Raw genomic sequence first — 21,821 nt, forward strand, 5'->3', positions numbered from 1 at the left:
TTTAGAAGTTTAAAATAATAAATGAATTTAATAAGATCTTTAAAATAGAATTGTGTTTCCTTACATTCATAACAACTACCTTGAAATTAATATTTAAAATTACTTTTATAATGGTATCAAATAGTATGACATATAATCAAACTGAAAGAAAAAGTACAAAATATTGAAAACCATCAAAATATTAACAAAAATTGGCAAAAGTTAAATGAGTGATCTATCTTATTCAAACTCTGCAAGATCCAATCCAGTGAAATGTCATTCCTTCTAAGAAATCACAAGCCAATCCAAATAAACTCTTTCAGATATTTTATAAAAAAAACATAAGCTGCCTTTCAAATGTATGCAAAAATGCAAAGGGTTGGGAAAAGGAAAAACAAAAAACACAAACAGGCATAAAAACAAACAAACAAAAACCTTGTTTTTGGAGAACTAACATTATTGTGCATCAAGATATTACAAAATAATAGTAAGCTGGTATAGTAGTGGGAGCTGATAGAAAAAGACATCAGTAGAAGACAAAGATAGTAAAGGCCACATATATCCATATTATGAGCAACGAATCCTTGACAAAAGTAAAAAGCTTAGTTAAAGAATTAAAATATTTTTAATAAAGAGCATATAAGTAATGAGACATGTAAAGATGCTTGTACTATGCATAATATATCTGAAAAAAAGTCCTAAGACCTAAGACTATACACATTTACTAAAAACAGGAAATTACTCTTTATGACCATGAATTTCACAATGGCTATATTTTTATTACAGCAGTCAAATGTATAATTCACTAAAGTTTAATGAAGTCAATACATTTAAAAGTATTTTTCTTCAAAAGAAAATAGACAAAACAAGAAAAAAATCAACCTAAATTAAGAAAAAATATTTTTATTTCACAAGTGTAATAACAATTTTGTCAATAAAAGTATAACAAAATACATGTGAAAAGAATTCTGAGAAGTCAATAACACAATGCCCAATTGCAATAAAGGAAGTAATGTTGTGAGGGAGACACTTGTTGGTTCCTGGCCACTTATCCTCAAAATAGTCACACAGAAACTATATTAATTAAATCACTGCTAGGCCCATTAACTCTAGCTTCTATTGACTAACTCTTACATATTAATTTAACCAATTTCTATTAATCTGTATATGACCACATGTCTGTGGCTTACCAGTTAATGTCCTGGCATCTGTCTCCGGCTGAGCTACATGGCTCATCTCTGACTCCACCCATCTTTCTCTTAGCATTGAATTTAGTTTTCCATGCTTACCTAAGTTCTGTCCTATTAATAGGCCAAAACAGTTTTCTTTATTAATTAACTGATCTTATTCTTAGCATAGAGAGGGGCATCCCACAACACCTCCTCTTTTCTGTTTAAATAAAAAAGGAGGTTTTAACTTTAAAATAGTAAAATTTCATATACAAATCAGGTATCAAACAAGAATTACAGTTACAATATTTATATCTACTTTATCTATTATCTTATCTAAGGAAAACTATAACTATAACTATAAATTCCTCAACTCCATCCAAGACTCCAGAAGGATATAATATTACCTAAGAAAACAGGAAGTACATTGTAAACAACTTCCAAAACTCTAGAATTGACGGACACTTCTCACTACCTGGACACTCACCCAATGTTCTTCTGTACCACTGGGGCATCCATTTCAGCCTATAGGCCCAAAGTATCTGGCAGGCTTTTCCATGAAACAAAAAATTTCAAAGACAGTTCTATCTATATCTGCAGTTTTTCAGAACCTTTCTTCTGTGTCCTTCAGAATGTCTAGCAGAGTCTTTCATGAAGGAGGAACCCTGAAAGATCATCTCACCCTTAGGCAACTTCAGCAATCATCTCTCTGCAGGTAGGTCCTACATGTCCAGTTCATCATCAAGCCCAGGCAAGAACAGTTTCTTGCCCATATGGCTAACAAACTCCATAGGGAGTCTCCTCAATGCCCATCTTCATCTTGAAGTAATTGGTACTGTCAGGAGCAGATGTGTCTTATTGTCATGAAATGTCTAATGCCATATTTTGTAGTCTTTGAAAGGTTTGAAGAATGCCTATGCATCTGAAATACATCTCTGCACATCTAGAAAACCTTACATGACTAAAATCTTGACCATTATAGATTATATAATAATATCTATTAACCTATATTTTTAAATTATACATTATCTTTTTAAATGAGCTATACCTTAATCACAATACCTTAATCAATAACAGAAATATACATACACAGTATAATAAAATTGACCTTAAATTTGTTCAATAAACCAAGATCTATACCAATGCAAATCTCTATAGTATATCCCCCTTTAAATGTAAAGAAACATTTATAAACAATATTTAGATTTTTGGGCATAGTTCTCTAGACTACTTCCTCCTGATTAAGAGTGCTCTTAATCAGGTCTTTCAATTTGTATCCTGTGTGCTAGGTTCATCTCAGTCAGCAGTAATCTCAGTCAGGAAAAGTAAATTTTGTGTGTGTGGGGGGGGGGTTTCACAGCAATCTTTCAGGGGGTCTTGATGAATCAAACCATATTAGTCTGGAAGCAATCACAGGTTCTCATCCCCTGTGGAAACAAAAGAAAAACCTCTTTTCCAAAGCAATATATCCTTAGATCCAAATTCTGAAGTCAAGATACCGTTATAATATACATGCTGGTTTAGCTTAACAGCCCATACAATGAAATGTCACTCTGTACTAAGCTCCTTTACAATCAAAAAATTCAAAGAAGACATAATAATATACATAATCCAGACTCTCTGTGTATTCTCCATCTTTAAATGGCCTTTTCTTTTTTTATTCCTTTTAATCTATGACTGTCTATACTCCATCTCTTTAAAGACTTTGTTTTATTATTTTATAACTTTCTATATTATTTTTCTTCTTTCTCCCAAGCCTAAGTTAATTTTTAAAACACACTATGCCTTGTTTAAAGCTTTTTTTAGTGTCTGAATCTGTCCTATTATGTATCTGTAATTCTTTACTATTCAGGAGTGCTTCATAAAATGATAAGTGCTCCTTAAAACCTTAAGTTGTGCCATTGCTAAGGAAATTACAGACCTGGCTGCTTTCCCCACGCAGGCCAGCATGGCAGAGTTGCTCACCACCTCTGAGCGCCATGCACAATGCCCTATCTATAGGCTCACAGCCAGTCCTTGTTGCCACCAAGAAAGCCATAACAAGTTGCTCACAAACCCCATACAAATGCTTAGTTTCCCGAAAGAGCCAGAGGTCAAGCTGGCAGCAAGGATCAGAAAGTCAGCATTTCAAAATGGCATGGCATTTTTTTCCAGCTACTGGTGGACCAGAAAAAATTTTCTTAAAGGAGCTGTGGCACACTGCCCTCAAATAACAAGAAGCTGTGTTAAACTCTGTATTTCTGTTTTTCTAGAATTCCTTTTCAAACTCTCTCAGGTTTTAAGCGGATTTTAGTAGATCACGTGAATGCCAATTTGTTGTATAAAATGCCACTTGTTTGTTTTCTGGCTTCCCAGATTCCCAAAATAATCACAAAGAAATTATATTATTTAAATCACTGCTTTGCCCATTAGCTCTAGCTAATTAATCTGCATATCACCATGAGGTCATGGCCTATCAGTTTCAGCACATCCATCTCTGGCAGCACATTTATGGCTTCTTCTGACTCTGCCACATTTTGCTGGGAACTAACATTTGCTACTGGTGGGATTGCAAAGTAGTGTAGTCACTCTAGAAATCAGTGTGGAGAATTTCCTTTATCCTAAAGTAATTCTACTTTATAGCCCAGCAATACTACTCCTCAACATATGGCCCAAAAAGTAGACATTCTACTCCACAGATACCATCTCAGCAATGTTCATCACCATTCTACTCACATTAGGTAGGAACTGGATACCTGAATTTCCTTTAAGTGACAAATGGGTAATTAAAATGTGATACATATACACAATGAAATGTTGTTCATTCATAAGAAAAAATGAAATTATGAAATTTGCAGATAAATAAATGACCTGGAAAATATTATACTGAGTGAAGTACCACAAACAAAAATGTATTCTCTCTTGATTGTAGATGCTAGCTCTAAATTTTTTAGAATAAGTATATAATTCAATCCATAGACTCTGCAGAAATTAGCAGAGTAGAAAGTTATTGGGTGAGAGTTTCTGGAGGTAGAATAAGCCCTAAAGCAGGAAATGGAAAAAAAACTGAGAGAGAAGCTTCAACTAGACATGATGAAGAGAGGGTAATATAGGGAAGGTAGAGGGAAGAGGGATAAATACACTATGTGTGTCTGAAAAAGCCATAAGAGTCAGAATATTGTGGTTGTTTAAAATTGCATGTAATTTTACACACACACACACACACACACACACACACACACACACACACATACACACACACATTAACTGAAGTTGAAGTTGTGCCACATGGACATTTGCCTACATCAAAAGCCATATTATATCTTAAAAATATTCAGAGCTTGTTTTTTAAAAAAGCACAGTGTATTATTGTTTTCTTAGGCTACTTCCCTGAGCTTAGATGTAAGATGTTATTACCAATGACACCTCAAACTGTGGGCACAGTACTTGAAAGAATAGAACTGAAATTGATCTTGAAGATTCTTTCTTGTTGATTAGCTTCTATAGTATCAGAGGAAGATTTAGGATGCCACTGAAAAGAGATATCAATAATCCTATTCAGATTTGATACCCTGTAAACCACAACACTGACCAGAATCACAAGATGTCCCCTAAGGTACAATAATGGTACTTATATCTGGGCAGTATCTAACAGGCATTTAATTGGACTTAAAGATGGCGCAATAAGAGAAAATTTATTCCTAATACTATAAACTCAGGCAATTAACAGAGGTCAATAAGAGTATGGATCCCAGACATTTGTATGTTGTTGTGGGAGTACATTGTGCTCCTTCTGACAATAGCCTTTAAGATACCAGCCCACTTGGGTGTAGTCTCTCATGCTGTAAAAGCAGCAGTAATTGTGCACCCACTCTCTTGCTTCCAGCTCCTGTTTCCATTCTATTCCTGTTTGTGTAGAGGACTGTTGTCTCATACAGTGATCTGTAAGTTTTCTTCTTAAATAAATAACCCTTTTATTATTCATAATTCTGAACTGGTGTGGGATTGTTTTGTGACTAATATCACCATCTGGTGCCCGAACATTTGGATTTAGAACCCCCCAAGCTCTACTGCCTAACACCAGCTCAGAGTGTGCCCAGCTATGTGTGCACCTTTCCAGGCATGCACCCTCCCTCAGATGGACATGGCCTGTGCATAGAGCCAGCAGTTCAGTTGGATATTGAATTCTTGCCAAGCGGTGGCTTTTCTTGCTGCAGATCAGCATGGTTCTTTATAATATCTCATTACTCATGTCAGAGTGACTTCCAGTCCCCATGCACTAGTGCCAATGTCTGTATTCTGCCACATGAACACTCTGAGGAAATTCAGATGTGATACAAGCTTTCGTGGGTGCTTGCTGCTATCTTGTTATCCCTGTGCTTCTGTGGCTGCTGACCAATCAGGACCCACCATGGTACACACAGTTTGTGATATCTATTAATAACTATTTTTTATCTAAGCATATCTTTCAGCACTTCATGCTAAAATCCAATTCATACCAGTCACGTGCATCGCTGGGCCCAGCTGGGTTAGTTTTGTAGGTGGTCAAAGATACCTACTAGAAGGTAAAGATTACTGCATCTAACCTAGCTATTTAAGCCACTGGTAAGATTTAATATCCTAAATATAGATCATAAGTTGCTAATTTAAAAGGGCAATATGTCAGACAACCTACCTATCAAAGGTTTCAATAGCCTCTCTATTTACACCATGTGTCAGGTTTTACAAGACTTATGTGATGTCCCTTCTACATCATCATTTTTGAATCTGGGGATTAGTCTTGCCCTCAATATTTTTTTTTTCTAAAAACAATGGTTTGACAATAGGGCTAAGAATAAGACAGTTTTAGAAATGATAGATTCTTTTCAGACTGATACCACACTTCTCAAGAAAGAGTTTGGAAATCTGAGGAAAAATACAACCACTTTAACTAACAAAACTCAGTCAACTGAGGTACTTTTAGACATGGTTCAGACTGGTACCAAACTTTTCAAAAAGAGGGTGGGAATCTGAAGGAGGACACAAACAAGTTACCTAACAAAACTCAGTCAACTGAGGTACTTTTGGAAATGGAACAGACTCATAGTAATTTAATTAAAAGAAAACTCAGCACTCTGGAGAAGGAAATGGCCGATTGGACACATAAAACCCAATCAATGACAGTGGGTGCTTAAACATTATCTGAGAGAATTCACACTGTTGAGTGTATTAATCAGACTCTTTCAAAGGGGTGTGACAGATTGACTGATTGAATGTGTCTCCAGGAAGGGAATATATGTGCTATAAAGATTATGTCCAAGGATAAGACATTATCTCTACTGGACATACTTCATACCTTTGAATACTCAATGATGGCATTAGAGCAGAACACTGGACAAGAGGTCCAAGCATTACAAAAGGCAGTGGTAAACTGATTTGAAAGACTGAGGATATTATTGAATTTTATGACCAAGAACAAAAGGTAAAAGGCAAAATTTAAACTCACCAATACATAAAAATCTCTGGGATAGCTTCCACAGAGATCTGTCTGCCTTTCCAGTAATTTCATCAGAAGAAGTATCTGGTCCCAAGTACCCTAAGGTTGACAAAGAATGTACATGGGAGCCCATACGTATGAACGATCTAAAGGAAATTAAACAAGCAATTGTAGCTTACAGACAATATTCTTCTTTTGTTAGGGAAATGGTCAAAACATGGACTTTCAGTAGCAAAGCAACAACTCAAGATCGGACTCAGTTATTCCCAGCAGTCTTAGAAAGTGGACCACAATTACTTTGGAGGTGCTATTTTTTTAAAGACTAGGAAAGAATTTTAGAGCAACAAAAAAAAGGCAAAACAACTTGAGAGTTCCTTAGATCAAATTCTAGGTGAAGGACTTTACACTGATCCTAAGGATCAAGTGCTTTATGATGACCACATCTTGTTCATATGTAGCACAGATTTAAAGTTTTGGGACAGGATTCAGAATCCAGGAAATAGAGAAGAATCATACCTTAGGGTTAAACAGGGTCAGAGAGAACCTTTCATTGACTTTTTGCAAAAACTAACCAAGGCTCTACAAATAGGGGTAACTGCTCCAGAAGCTAGACATACAATTATTGAATCTTTAGCTTATGAGAATGCCAACGATGAGTGCAAAGAGATCCTTGAGCCGTTAAAGATCAGATCAACACATATGGGTGAATGGGTCCTGAATACAATGAATTTCGAGACAGTTGACTATGGTACTGAAGCATGTATAGGAGAAGCAATTTCCAATGGTAAGAGAAGATATCAAAATACCAAATATTTTAATTGTGGTAGAATGGAGCATCTGATAAGGGATTGTAGACAATGGATTCCTAGGAATAATGCAACCTCTGAGAATAGCATAAATAGAAGGAATCAGCCTTCAGTTATATGTAGTAGGTGTGGTAAAGGCTGACATTGGACCAATGAATGTAGATCAATGAAAGATAGACAAGACAACCCAATACCATGAGGAAATGCCATGGGGGATTCTCACAGGACCCCATGATGAATGTGGTCCAATTATTCCCAGTTACTGTGGAGAACGTGTCTAGCCAGGAAAATTTAAAAAAAAATCCAATGCCTGCTGTAAAAAGCAATACTTTTTACAGTATGAATGATGGAATAAATGTGGAAGATGAATCAAAGAACTCCAGTTGGACAGAAGAAATGTATATTCTGGCAGACTTCTATAAATGCTTAAAGACCAAAGCTAAGAGTGTCTGTAAATGGCAGTTTTATTGAAGGCTTATTAGACACTGGTGCAGATGTAAGTATCATTACTCTAGAATCTTGGTATCTGAATTGGCTTCTTTAGAAGGTAAATGTTCAGTTCCAGGGAATTTGAACCCTATCTCAGGTAAAACAAAGCATGTGATTGTTTAAATGCATAAGGCCAGAGGAGCAAATAGGAAGACTAAGGCAATATATTGTCAAAATTGTAGAGAATTTGTGGGGTCCTGACTGATTGCAACAATGGAATACCCAGATTAACATTCCTGCAGTCCAAAAACTTACATTTCTGAGAAAAATATTAGAAGATACTATAGAAGATGGACACCAGCCATTTGGTCTGTACAAGAACACAAAGCAATTGATAAACCTTCAGAAGTACCAACAGCCCTGCCTTTGAAATGGTTAACTGAAAAACCAATATGGGTTAAGAGCAGTATGCTGCAGGAGTTCCTTCTTCTCCTTCAGTCAATAGTCACTGAGATATCAGCACATTGGGACATGGTTTCTCTCTCTCTTTAAAAAAGCAGCAACTGCTCTCCGCTCGCTCTCTTGCCTCTGTCTTCGCTTCTGGCTCCTAGACTCCTTTCCTGATCATGCAGAGGGCTGTTGTCTGGGATGGTGATCTGTAAGTTTTTCCCCTTTAAATATATAACCATTCTATTAATCGTAATTCCAAACTGGGGTGGGATTGTTTGTTACTTATGCCTTTATCTGGCGCCCAATGTAGGGTGCCACTCTGCTGCAAAGATCAGAGAGAGACAATGTTGAATTAGAAGGAAGTGAAGAAGATCTTAGTGGAATTGGCATAGCAGAAAGAATTTGATCAAAATGCATAGTATAAAAAATACTAATAAAAAAAAGATACACTTTTTTATTAACATTCTTTACAAATAGCACCAATCTGCTTTTGCATTCAGTTCAACTTTAGTTGATAAGGGAAGCTCAATAGATGCTGCCTGACCCATTGCTGATAATTTTCTGATTTTACTACTGTAATAACAAAAGATAAAAGGAAGCAGGAAGTTCAGTAGGGACATCTAGGGTACAGGAAGATGACATTGGCAGATAGAGGTGGAAGAGAAAAGGGTTTTAAGCAATAGGCAGTGCAAACTTTGGAAATCCACACAAATATTGAGTGACACAGATTTCTAAGAAAAATACCCCAAGATGATCCTGGGGAGGACAGCAAGAGGGTGCGTTCTGTGGGATTTCCTTTTCATTGTGCATTTGAGTTCTGTCCTGAAAACAATGTGTTATTCAGAATTTCAAACTGACCAATACAATTATTGGTTTGAAGTTTTAAAAGTTATTTGTTTAGGTAAAAACAAAAGTAGTTACAGAAGACCAGTGAAGAACATTAATAGTTTGTTCAAATCAAGAATACTGCTGTATAAGAATGTTAAATTTAGAAATGAAAGACTCCACAAATTAGTCATTGGAACTTATAATTATTCATTCACTGATTTTTTAGTATTCACAATCATCAATAAGTATTATCTTTTTATAGTGTTTGTAATATAAATGACATTTATTAGCTGCTATACTGGATTGTAAGCAGAGGCTGTGTTACATTTTCCAGCTGCTCTTACCCAAATAAAAATACAGAAACTTTATTACTTACAACACTGCTTGGCCAAGGGATCAGGTGTATTTCTAGCTAGCTCTCAGATCTTAAATTAACCCACTTTTATTAATCTGTGTATTGCCACAAGACTGTAGCATTACTGGAAAAATTTAGGCAGCAGCATCTTTTTTTTTTTTGGAAGCTATATGGTATCTCTTTGACTCTGCCTAATCTCTCTATATATCTCTGTTTGGATTTCCTGCTTGAATGTACTCTGCTAAGCTATTAGTTGAAACAGTTTTATTCATGAACCAACAAAAGCAATGTGTATACAGAAGGACATCCCACATTATTTCCCCTTTTCTATCTAATAAAAAAGGAAGGTTTTAGCATTAACATAGTAAAATTACATATAAAAAACAGGTATCAGACAAGAATTGCAGTTACAATATTTAGTCTATTTGTATCTGACAAAATTAAAGAAAATATTCTCTCATTTATATTATCTTTGTGAGTATAAAATTTCATATCTAATTCATCTTTTATCATAACTAAGGAAAACTATAACTACTGTCTTCAACCCCTCAAAGACCCCAGGAGGAAATAATGTTACCTAGGTAAACAGAAAATGCATTATAAGCAACATTCAAAGTTCTAGAATTGGCAGAGATGCCTTCTGCCTGGAAAGTCACACAAAGTTTTTCTGTAATGTTGGGGCATGCATATTCAACCTACAGGTTCATAGTATCCAGCTGACTTTTTCTTGAAGCAGGAAATTTGACAATATGTTCTGTCTTGTAATGGCAAAGTTCATTATTTGCTTTTATGTGCATCTTGCAGACTATCTGGCAGACTCTTTGATGATCAGGAACCCTGAAAAACTGTCTCTCCATCTCTAGGCAAGTTCAGTGGCAATTTTTCTGTGGGTCCTGAATATCTAATTTATACAGAATACCATGAAGCAGTCCATCCTGAGTAGTTTCTTTCCCAAATGGCTAGCCATGTCACATTGAAGGAAAATTCCATAAAGTTTCTTCAAAATCTATCTACCTCTCTGAAGTAATGCATGCTACCAGGAACAGACATGTCTCACTGTTGAGAAAAGTCTAAGTTCTTAAAATATTTTAAATGTTTTTATGCTGTAGGTCTTTGAAGTGCTGAAAATTAGCTAACTGAAATATATCTCTGTGTATCTAGAAAGCCTAACTAACATGACTATAATTTTGACTATTATGTATGACTAACTATTAACCTGCAATTTTTAATTATACATTACATTTTAACAAGCTGTTTAAACATAATACATTAAAATATCAGAAATACATATGACAAAATTGAACTTAAATGTATATGAATAGATCAAGATCCATACCAATGCATAGAATTCATCTCTATATCATATATCCCTTATGTTTTTTAAAAGAAGAGATTGACTGTGACCATTAACAATTTATCCCCAACCCCCTTTAAATGAAAACAAACATTTATAAGCAGTCATTTTGAGAATTTGGGTGCAGCTTTCTCCAAACTGCTTCCTGTATACTTGGGTAAAGTATTTTTAAGGTTCATGGACAACTTTTGAGGGTCTTGTTCCATCAAGCAACATTAGCCTAGAAAGAATCCACAGGCTCCCATCCTCTGTGGAAACAAAAGCAGAACCTCTTTTCCAAAGAAACATACCCTTAGCCTCAAATTTTGAAGGTAAGAAACCTTTAAAACCTTTATGTTGGTTTAGCTTAGTAGCCTCCAGATTCAAATGTCTCTTTGAAGTCAAAAATTCAAAGAAAACACAATAATATGCATAATCCAGACTCTCTAGGTATTTTCCATCTTTACATGGCTTATTTTTCTTTACTCCTTTAATCTAAGAGTGTCTGTATTCTTTTATATTACTTTTAATCTCTCATTAAAGACTTTGTTTTACTTTGTAAAACTTTTTTTTATAACTTTCTATATTCTTTTTCTTCTCTCTCCTAAGCCTACATACAATTTAAACACACTATGATCCATTCAGAGGTTTATTTTTGTCTAAATCTGTCTTTATGGCATATCTGTAAACATTTTTCTGACCAGGAGTACCTTTTCTTAATGCTAAGTGGGCATGGCTAGGACCAACTATGCAAAGTGCAAAGTTTAACATAGTAGAGGATTGTTGATCACCTCTGTGAGCCATGCTCACTGCCCCAGTTCCAGGAATGTAGCGGGTCTGTGTTGCCACTAAGCAATTAGTAGCATGCTGCTCACATTCAATCTCATTTAAGTGCTGGACCTCCCGAAAGTGCCAGAGTTCATGCTCCCAACATGAACTAGGAATCCCTCCTGAATTTTTTGCTGCTAATGTTGAGTCAGGAAGATTTCTCTTAAAGAGATCATGCTTCTCCCTGCCTCTAGCAGAGACCACATGAGAAAATGCTGTTACCAAGAAGCCAAGCTTAACTCTGTTCTTTTGTATCTAGAATTCCTTCTCAAGCTCTCTCAATTACTTGGATGTAGTCATCCCACATTGGCACCATTTTGTAAGCAGAGACTGAATTTTGTTTGCTGGCTGTCCAGACCTGAAGAATCACACAGAAACCATATTAATTGCAAAATTGCTTGTCATATTATCTCAGGATTCCAATTAACTAACTTTTACATTTTAAATTAACCCGTTTCTATCAATCTGTGTATTGCCACAAGGCTGTGGCTTACTGGCAAAAGTCCAGCGTCTGTCTCTTTTGGCAGCTATATGGCATCTCCCTGGTTCTGCCTACTCTATTAATCTCTGTTTGGATTTCCTGCCTGGCTTAATTCTGCCCTTCCATAGGCTGAAACAGCTTTATTCATCACCCGATAAAGCAACACATATACAAAATGACATCCCACATCACTGGTTACTATGGCAAATACATTCCCAGAGCAACTTTATGTAGGAAACAATTATTTTTGCTTGTGACAGGGAAGGCTTTGCTACAGGAAAGTGATGCTGCTGACCACACTAAAAGGTTGTGCTCTACTGACTTTCTTCTTTTCATTTATTCTGGGAACTCAGCTCACAGGATGTTGTGACTCACATTTGGAGCGAATCTCCCTCATCAGTGAAACCTCTTTGGAAATACCCTCAGATTTGCACCAACTGCTTGAAGTATTCCTACTAAATTGTCAACCAAGGTTAACCATCACAGGTGCATAGTACATTGTTTAACATTTTAATAATGGTGGTTATAAGCAATATTTTGATCACTTTTAGTGGTGTGGATTGATTCTTGAATAGATTAAATCATTACCAAAGGTGACCTAAAACTGCTTAAGACCCAGTGTTTCCAATATCTAAGTAAATTGTTGACTAGAGATTTGGCTTTAGTAATTAGAACTAGAAACAATGTCTTCATAATTAGTCTATGTTTGAAACATTAGATTAGAGAACACAGTAGTTTCCTTGATTTCACTAGTATTATATTTTATATAAACAATGTAAATATCCAATCAACATATGAAATGAATAGGAATAAAAATTTTCAGTAAGATGCAAATCAAAACAAATGTCCTTTTCCATGATAACATCTTTTATTATATTAAACACTGACTTTGCTGGCTTGCTACTTTTCAGTGTCTCCTGAAACATCAAAGGGGGAAAACAATAAAACACAGAGTGTAATAACTCCCACTATCTCATTTCTGATTAAAGCTCATCCATGCATTCCCTTCTCCATATTAAATATGTTTACCAAAACTACCCTAGCTCTGTATCTTGCAAGCCTCATCAGCATCTTCGAGGACAACAAAGGAGCTTTGTCTTCATAAACTTCTGTTATGTAGTGTTTAACTTACAGCAATTTTCATGCACTTTCACTTTGAACCTATAAATAGATCCATTTTTCAAAATAAGCTATGCTTTTTTAGCAAGTCTGTTTCTGCACAGACACTTAACTCCACATATGTGCTCACAAAAATAATTAAATTGATCTTAAGACTATGCTTTACATACCTGAAATTATTGTTCCAGAAATTCATGTGTCTAGCCTCATGCCTTTTGTCTCTTGGCATTTATATCTATACTGGTATCTTTTCAATTAAAGCACCAAAAACCAGTCAATCAATAAAGAAAATTCAAATTAACATGGCAGACAACATAGTCTCTACACCTGATATTGGACATTTAAGCAAACAATATAAAAGTCAGGGAAATGGAAGGCATCTAAATGCTGCAGCTGATTTCGTCTTAGACAAGAACATAAATGATCATTATGGGAAATGACAGGTTGGCCAGGAATATGGCTGTACACCGAAGAATCCTATGCATTTCAAAGAAATGACTGCAGCTGTTTTGGTCTTGAAAAGAACAGTGATGTGGTAAGTCAGCTACTTAAAACTGGGAAATATTTAATGTAATCAATATATTATCTTACTTTTATGAAACAGCTGTATTTCTTAGTAGCATTTAGTATTTAAAACTTGAAGCTATAAACATCTGGCCATACTTGAAAGGAGTAATGTTCAAAGCAATACAAAAGCTTCCCTGTTTTGTTTATTGTACTCATAACAAAGGAAGCACAGACACCTATATATCAACATGCTGAAGTTCCTTAACCCAATGTCTTCCATTTGTTTCATTAGAAATTCTTCAAGCAGCCAGTTCAGTCTTCCAGATCAGTTGCCTTCAAACAGTAAACAAGAATGCAATTTTCTGTCTCTCAGAATGAGTTAGTATACCTCAAGGTTTTATGATAACTGTGCCAGTTAAACTTGAAGTGAGAAAGATATAGTGTGTTCTAATTAAGAGAACTGTAAATTATATTGGTTAGCGTTAATTGTCTACATGATAAGATCTGAAACTACGGAGAAAGCCTCCTGTCCCACAAGTAAGAAGTTTTTTTAGATTAGGGTAGTTTTTGCACATACCTGTGGAGATTTGTCACTAGATTAGATCAGGGAGAAACTAGTTGCCATCGATATCTGCCTCTTAATTTATACTTTGTTGAATATCAGCTAAATTCTTTGGAACTTATTCATTGTAGACCACTAGTTTCCACTAACTCAAAAGCTAAGAATTTACCAAGAGCATCTGAAATCTACAGAAGAAAATCTGTCAGTTTGTGTAACCCACCTGTGTGCTGACCACACTAGTAAACTCTCTAAGTACATTGGCTTCTGAGTGTCTTTTATTCACTGTCTAATAAAATCTTACATAGCAAGTTTCACTTTTAAGCATGCCAGTATAAGATACAAAAACCCGTCTCAAGTTGAAGATCATTAATATTTGACACAGAAAAAAATCTTGTTCCTCATTTAGAAATAAATGTTGCATTTTATTTCATCATTAGTAAATAGTAAATTTAAAAACAAAGGATATTATTTGAGTGAGTTTCTCTCAGGTTGTGAGTTTATTCCTCAAGCATCACCTATGAGACTCCATTCAAGGGTTACTCCATTTATGAATTAGGGCCAAGATATCATGTTCTCTGTCCAATTTTTCTCTCTTTGCCCAAAGAAGGTTTCCCATAATCTTGGGAATAGTCAAGAGAACACAGACTACAATCTCTGATTGCCACCCTGCTTACCAGGCTTGAAAGGCTTAGAACCTAGAGTTTTATTTTTTCTGGAACTCTTACTCTCATGATATATTTAAATGTTCAATAATTACTGTTATAATTTGTGTATAGATGAGTGATTAAGACTGCTGTGGCATAGGTTTAGTTGTTGTTTTTAGCATGTATATTTCACTGGATTTGTAATTTGTATGTACACAGAAACAAAATGTTTTCTTTGTAAAAAGATGTTAGCTACATTATTGCTTCCTGAGGAACTACAGACATCACCCTCTTAAGCTCATACGCATACCTTTGATGAATATTTCAATAATGTTACTCTCTAGACCATTGCCTAAATACCACTCTCCTGTTATTTTTAATGTCTTAAAAGAAGTGTGAAGAGCTAGTCAGACAAATATATTAAATTAAAACCTCCTATTTCCATATCATATAGGAATTCCAATCTTAGTATTTTAAGAAAGGTTTGCAGACTTTTCATTAAAACTTAAGCATTATTTCAGACTCTCTATTTTAATAAGATGGTTCTGTAGAATCATCGACACAATATTTCCAGGACTCTGGGCAAAAGCAAAATAACCAAAAGGAGCTTCAGTAAGCATTCGGTTAAAACGTTGTGTCAGAGGGCAGAGATCTTGAACCAGACCTATTTCTCATTGCAATGAACATGGGTGGGACTGATTGAACAAAGGTGCATACTGTGTGGCTCACTGAAGCTCTAGGGCTATTGAAGAGGTGTCTGTTATGTGAAAAAGACAGAGGAGTGAGGGATTTTGCATGTTTGTTTTGTTTTTAATTAATTTATTTTAGGGAGATGCTGAAGTGTGAGGGGCAGAGAGGAGAGGTGATTGGGATTGTGGTGCCAAAAGAATTAGGAATTATGTCATAGAAAAACATACTGAAAAGAGATGGTCATATTATGTTCTTTTTATAGTAGATGTGATTAAATACATTATGAGTCATAAAAATGACCTTGTGATACATTAAAGAAAAAGAATACCTTAGAATTACTTGCATGGTGTAATAATGCATATGTTGTGACTATAATGAAATGCCTGAGTAGACTAAATTCATAAAGGAAAGAGCTTGATTTAGCACATAGTTTTATAGACTAGAGGATAGGTATAAATTGGCACAGCCATATCTAATGGAACAGCAGAACTCATAAAGCCTTCACAGCTGCTTAATAAAGAGCCAATAAAGCTGGGCTGCATGATGGCCGCCATGACACCGCTGGGTTTCATCTCTGTCTGTTGCATATTTGGGTGACTTTTAATATTTGAACAATTTGGGGATATCAGATTAATGGAAAATTTCTCATGAATAATTTATGACTTCTTCCAGGAGTACTGCTTCTGAACTTCCCCAGAAAAGTCTTGAACATACTACCCCTCCCACTTTTAGGAACATATCCTCATCTACTTGATGGTGTTCCTTATGCCTTGGAGCTTCTGGGACACATAAAGAAGCCAGAGGTTTCTTTATGAGGCTATGAGACATTTTTGAAACATCTGTTTCTATACTTATGCAGGAGCAAGATATTCAAAAACAAAGTAAACTCTAAAAGGTCAACAAGATTTGGTGGGCTAGAGATCTGACCACAGATCAGACTGCAAGCCTCCTCTCAGTAACACTCAAGCAATTGCATGGCATATGCAACAACAAAGTTAGATTAGCTGAAGTTACCTCTGTCTTACACAGAGACTAAGTTTATTGGCAAAGAATGATACAGAAAGATGATTTTAAAATGAGATGTTAATACATGTCTTTTTTAGAAATGTTAGCATATGCAGAGCCAATTTGGTGTCATATGACCAAGGAGCAATAGAGTGCCAGGATTAGACATGGAGAAAATTATATAAAGATAGAAAATATAAACATTGTATTGATGTGGAATTCCCCTCTGTATACTGTAAATGTGTTTTATTACTATTGGTTAATGAAGAAACTGCTTTGGCCTATGACAGGGTAATGTATAGCTATGTCAGAAAACTAAACTGAATGCAGTGGAAAAGAAGATGGAGTCAGGGAGAAAACAAGTACCTGATGAAGGAGAAAGATCCCAGAATCTTACTGGTAATGCATAGTCTTGTTGTGATACACAGGTTAATATAAAAGAGTCAATTTAACAAGTAAGACCTAGTTAAAAATATGCCTAAGCCATCAGCCAAACAGTGTTGTAATTAATATTGTTTTTGTGTGATTATTCGGGTCTGGGTGGCCTGGAATTGAAAAAAACAGTCTCCAATTACAATTGTATTATGCCAGAATTTGGATAAAAACTGCAGCAGTTTTAACCTGAGTTGTTTTTTTTTTTTTCTGGTACTCTGACCATTAGAATTAATAATACATTGGTTAGGACATGGCCATAGACCCAGGCTGTTTTGAAGTTTTTTTTTGCTTTTGTTTTTTTTTTTTTTCGGTCTAGTATCTTTGTAGCCACAAAAGCTACTAGCCTGTAGGTTATGATATGCCTCTAGAATCTTAAAATTTTAGTTATGGGGTTAAAGAGTAGAAATGATTAAAAATGATAACTCTGTTTATTAATAATATCAATACTTAAAGGAAAATGATTGGAAATGGTAACTCTGTTCTGGCATACTTTATTAATAATGACTAAAAAATAAGAAAACGGAAGTGAAACACATGTCTCAGAGCAAACATGATACAATCTCTGTCTCGAAACAGCATGAATGTATCCCCACTTACTAAATTCTGAATAAATAAAGAAGCATTCTGGCTGCTAATCAATCAGGTTGCAAGATACCATCACCATGACCTGGCTCAAACAAGTGATAATCTCACCATGAAGAATTGTAAGGATCATATAAGTCAGAGAGTAGAGGGACTAGGATCATTTGGTTCAAAGACCCCTCTGATGCCCAAAGGGTCAAACTCTGGAAAGTACTAAATCATTAGCAACCCACTGTGGACCATGTTTCCAATAGGGAGTGAGGACGTTAACACTTGTTATACCATAGTGAAGGACCCCAACTCATTTTAACCACAATTATACCATTTTGCAAAGGTTCGCAGATAACAAGCTCAGCTCAGGACCTCCGGAATGCTGAGCAAATAACAAGCTTAATTCAGGGCCTCCGGAATGCTGAGCAAAGATACCTGAGGTTAGAGCAAGGACAGCCTTATCTGGCTGCAAGACAGGGGATTTATGGACTGGCCATAGAAACAAAGAAAGAGAGGATTGCGAGGCCTGAGTCATGTATAAAGCGGGGCTCGTCACGAGTCGGGGGCTGTACAATCAGACATCTGGTTGCCAGCCAGGAAAGGGGGGCAGGATAGGAGGAACAGTAAACCGCTGAGTAGTCCCCTCATTGTTATTTAGGTTAAGAATTTACCACCCTGCATCTTGCTTCTGTAAACCTCGCTTTTTGCTCTCCTATAAGAACCCCTCACCCCCAACCTGGGGCGCGCAAGTCCTCCGAGAGACTTTGTCGCCCCAGGTACCTGCGTATCCAATAAACCTCTTGCTGTTTGCATCCGGCTGCTTGTTTTCGACTGATCTTTGGGCACGGGGTCTCTCCTGAAGGAAGACGCCCACGGGAGTCTTTCAATAGTATCTAGCTTCTGGAATAAAGGAGTTGGGTTATTATGTGGTAGAACATTACACATATCCTCCTAAGCCTGGTTCTTCTACTTCTCCTTAGTCTAATTTCTTCAACTACAAAATAATAGATGGAGCCATTTTGAAGATTCATTCTTATATACAATGAATTCTGTTTATTCTTACCTGACACACAGGCTTACTTTGTTCCATGCCTGTTTTCTGCTTTCCTTCCCTACAGCTTTTCTTTCCACACTGATGTCTTTTCAGTGTGACCAAAGGTTTGGAACTATCCATTGGAGCCTGGCAGGATCACCATTGGGTACACAACTGAAGACAATGCCTGATCTTCTCTCATAATGCATCAGTAGTCAGTAGTTTGTCAGGGAGTAGGGAGGCTCTATTAGCCTCTGTCTAATTCAAGGTTGATTGTTGAAAGTTCTAGTCCTCCGGCACAATGCAGATAATTGACACTGCTGTGTGAATGTGTTAGCAATGGTTATGGCATGGCTTGCAGCAATTCTGTCTTCATTATATTTTATAGCTCGCTCTTCTTACTTCTGTCCTCTTCTGAGTTAAAGCCTGACTGTCAGCAGAAATGATAAAAAATATCCTGTTTTGGATAAGCTCTCAACCATCTCTTGTTCTCGGTACCTTGAGCTGCCCTTTGTCTCTGTTTCCTCCATTACTGTTGTAGGATGTCACTCATTGGTTCCTGGCTGCTCAGTCCACAAATAATCACACAGAAACTATATTAATTAAATCACTGCTTGGTCCTTTTCCTCTAGCTTCTTATTGGCTAACTCTTACATCTTGATTTAACCCATCTCCATTAATCTCTGCATCACCAGAGAGCCATGGACTACCAGCAAAGTTTCAGCACACCTGTCTCCAGTAGTAGCTCTATGGCTTCTTCCCACTCTGCCTTCTTTCTCCCAGCATTCGGTTTATTTTTCTCTGCCTATCTAAGTTCTGCCCTATCAACAGGCCAAGGAAATTTCTTTATTCACCAATGGTATTCACACCATACAGAGGGAACTCCCACATCACATTACTGCAAAGTGGAGCTTCTCGGATGAAGGATGAGAAAAACATGTTGCTGACTGACCTTAGTATTTATTTAAAAAAGGGTATTTTAAAAACATTTACACTTCATTAAAATAATATGTATGTGGTGCTTTCCCTGCGTGTATGTTAAATGCACCATGTGTGTGCAATGGCCATAAGGTCAAAAGAGAACATCTTTTTACCTGGAACTGAAATTTAAAACAGTGGTGAGGAGCCATGTGTGTGGTGAGAACCAAACACAGGTCCTCTATAAGATCAGCAAACACTCTTAATTATTGAATCATAACTTCAACCCTTGGAATACTTTGTTGCCCAAGAAATTTTATGAAAAAACTTGTTTCACCATTCCAGTATTTTAAAGAATATTCAATTGTGTTTATTTTTAAGGGGAATGCTTATCTTGTTGAGAATACTGGAATAATTAAAAACAAAACATTTAGATGAAGTCTAAATTGGTTCCAACCATCTGTATATGCATCCAGGGAAAGCGAATTTTAAATAATAAAATACAGGCATAATCCATTTTTATTAAAAGGCCTGGGAAGGAGAGAAAGATATATGACATGAATTGAACACCTAGAATCTGATCTTTGAGATTCTTTTTTGGCTTGGTTTTTTCAATGCAGCCACATCTCTGAGGTTTTCTTTCTAATAAATTGTAAGACCAGCTATGGGGAAGAGATGAGCAGGAATAAACACTTGTAGAGAAAATATGTTAACAACATGTCAGAGAGTAAGTAATGCAGAAATAAAACATTCCATATTATTAGAGGAAATTGAATCAAAGTGTTGTTGAAATGAGCCTGAGCTTAAGAAATTAGAATTTGGATTAAATAAACCCAGTACAACATGAAATAAATTCTCCCTTTCTTCCTAAGAATTAAAATTTTCAATTTATTCATCTGTAATTAGCATCAATGAAAACGTTTCTTCAAACATTTTCAAAAGATGAGTATAAATGAACAGTTTTTTAGTTATAAGTGTTTGCTTTGGTTTTATAGTGTAACAACACCCTTTGTCATATAGAATACTACATACTGATAAGAGGTTACTCCTCATTTAGAGGCATTCTTTTCCCATTTAACCTGTTTCAGACAAATAACAAGCAAGTAAAGGGGTTTTTTTTGGTTTTTATTGTTTGTTTGTTTGTTTGCTTTGTTTTCCAAATAGTATGAATGCCATAAGACTTAAAAGCTACTGTCCTGCAACTCTCTATGTAGAACAGGCTGAAATTGAACTCACAAAGGTCTGTCTGTTTTTGCCTTACAAATGCTGGGATTGCATGTCTTTATCACTATGCTCAGTTTAATTATTTGATCCATAAGATTGCTGAAAGTAGCATGCAATTTTATAATCTCTGCCCCTTTTTGTCTCCTATTTACTTTGACTAAAAGCAAGGAAATTCTGTCATCCCTATCCTATGCTGTTGAATCACCCTGGATTCCTGGAAAAACAGGGATCTGGTGGGTAGATCTACCCTGATATAAGAGCAATCATCCACAGAGCTTGGACCAGAGCTAAAACAGTGACCAACCAGACCACACCTTGAACAAGACTTTCTAAATATGCATACCACTTGAGTCCTGCTTCAATTCTTCCTCTGTAGTTTCCTAGATCTCCCATCAGTACTCAAAAACAGACATTGAGTAATTGTGTCTATGTTATTTATTCCTCTACTCAATATGGGCACAATGAATAAACAATTTCGTGCTTTTCACCCTTAGTCATTACATTTATTGCATATTGGGAATGGGAAGCCCTGCCTATCTTTAGGGGCTTCCAGAATCCAGTTTTGGGATATCATTAAATCCCAGGCTGCTGTCTCAAAATATCTGATGATACAAGTATTTTCAAAACATATTCTTCATTAATTTTCAATACTGCTGCGAAAAATTCCAAAAGTAAACACTAAGTATACAAATACTTATTTATTGAGAAAAAAATGTTTCATTTGATGGGATCAATTACAGTCATTGAAAATTGATATTCACTAAGAGATTATACAGACCTCTGTAATACTTAATCTCTTTATTAGAATATTTAACATATCAAAGCAAATCATGTGACAAACCCTGGTATTTTTAGAGATAAAAATACAAATATTTGCGTGAGAAACAAATTTCAGGTTCCAGACATTCCCATGCTGTTGCCTTTGCTCAGAATAGATGAGGCCATACCCACTTCAGCCTCTCTCTCCAGGTGTAGTAAACTATAAGGATCTCTGCTGT

At 35.9% G+C, this 21,821-nt stretch overlaps 1 protein-coding gene across 2 annotated transcripts in view; it reads right to left on the bottom strand.

Moving 5' to 3' along the window:
* Positions 1 to 21,821, bottom strand: part of Lrp1b (LDL receptor related protein 1B) — a 1,858,137-nt gene that overhangs the window by 318,371 nt on the left and 1,517,945 nt on the right. The window lies entirely within an intron of this gene.

Source organism: Myodes glareolus, chromosome 21 (genome assembly GCF_982192425.1).
Source record: "Myodes glareolus chromosome 21, mMyoGla1.1, whole genome shotgun sequence".
Taxonomy (NCBI): domain Eukaryota; kingdom Metazoa; phylum Chordata; class Mammalia; order Rodentia; family Cricetidae; genus Myodes; species Myodes glareolus.